Below are 1,761 nucleotides of genomic sequence, written 5' to 3'. Positions count from 1 at the left end.
GGGGGGGGTGATGGATGGATGGGGGGGTGGTTTGGGTGAGGAGAAGGGGCAGTTGCTGAAAAAAGATACTCAGCTGAACTTAAATGCTCCGTAAGCTAGAATGTAGCAGTGGTTGCATGTGGTGATTGAAGGATTTGTTGATTGATCAATTATTCGAGTGACAGAAAGTTCATCAGCAACAATTTTGATAATTGAGTTTCATAATTTACTCTTTTCTGCTTTTCAGTGGTTTATATCTCTGTGAACTGAAGATCTTTGACTTTTGGATTCTACAAAACAAATAACAAAGATGTCCAACACTGACTCTGTGAAATTGTGATTCTTTTTTTTTTTTTCTTTTACAATTTTATGACATTTTATTAGATTGAATGAACTAAGGAGAAAAAGAACAATTCAGTTGAGTTGTAAGTTGTTTTTTAATGTATCAGTTAACATACCTGACTACTGTCCCGCATCACATACTGAAGGTGTACTGCGGTTGGATACAGATTCAGTGAACACGTCGTGTCACATGTCATGTTGTTGTCATGAAAAGTTACCTGTTCATTGTACAGGAGGAAAAAAAAAGAGTCGACACATTAAGACGTGGGGCGTTCATGTGCTGCTCAGAGGTTCTGAAAATCAGAAACATGACAGCGTTGCATTCATGAGCTACTCTAAGCTGTGGGAAAACTGATGGCAGAGGACACAGTATGATGGGATTTTTGGCAGATCATTAGATGAAATATTTTGCTGTAATTTAAATAATAAATAGAAATAGAAATACATAAAACCCTTTTTCTGTCTACTACAAAGTCCTGAGTTCTTAACACAGCTACTGAAGTGAATCTGGAAGGAGAAACTGTTGTTTTAACATGAATATTATATGTGGTGCGTTTGTCTGTCTGCCAAGGACATGCCCCCCACCCCAACCCCCTTCCTCCACCACAATATAATTACCCCCTGCACACACACACACTCACACATACACACACGCACTTACTTTCCTCCCCACGCCCAGCTCCAGGGGAGACTGCTGTGGCGTCTCAGAGCCTCCTGCTCAACCAACCAGGAACTACTCCCACTTACCACTGCTGTCCCAGGCTCCCTGTGTGTGTGTGTGTGTGTGTGTGTGTGTGTGTGTGTGTGTGTGTGTGTGTGTGTGTGTGCGTATCTGCTACATCTTTATGTCTTTATGTCATTGTTTAAATTGAGTGTCAAGCACCTACTTATAGCTCCGTTTTGAGCTGATATGAACCCATGTGCCCCTGAAGTGTCAGCACATATTATATTCTCTTATTGTATAGAGGAACTATTGTAAAATCATCAGGTATAAAGAAGTGCAATAGTTGTGGATCTGAAAGTTTGAAATTTGTCCTGGATTTTGTTCTAATTTCACTTTGACGTTACAGTTTGTAGAATAGTTGGATTCATATATTCAAGTTTTCTTTATGTAGTGTAGCCAGTGATAGTGTTTTACTCTGTTCTGCATGGATTCTCTGTGTGGCAATTAAAGGGATTTTTTTTTAAAAAAGCACACACTGAAAAAAGTGAAAAACTTGCAACTGAATTAAAAGTTTGAATATGGTAAAATGATAAAAGCAATACATACTTTTCAATACAACAATATGGGAAAAATAACCTAGTTATCCTTGAAAATCTACACTCACTGAGATCTGATCATTGCAGGTAGCCTACAGATATATGGAGCTGTGGAATCATTTTAAAATTTTAAATTAGCCAAAGAATCCAATTTCAGGTTCTGCTGAAGTCTGTTCCATC

This window comes from Seriola lalandi, unplaced genomic scaffold (assembly GCF_002814215.2).
Source record: "Seriola lalandi dorsalis isolate HSWRI2012SDOR001 ecotype SW California unplaced genomic scaffold, Sedor1 jcf7180002054927, whole genome shotgun sequence".
Lineage (NCBI taxonomy): Eukaryota > Metazoa > Chordata > Actinopteri > Carangiformes > Carangidae > Seriola > Seriola lalandi.
This window is presented reverse-complemented; position numbering follows the sequence as displayed.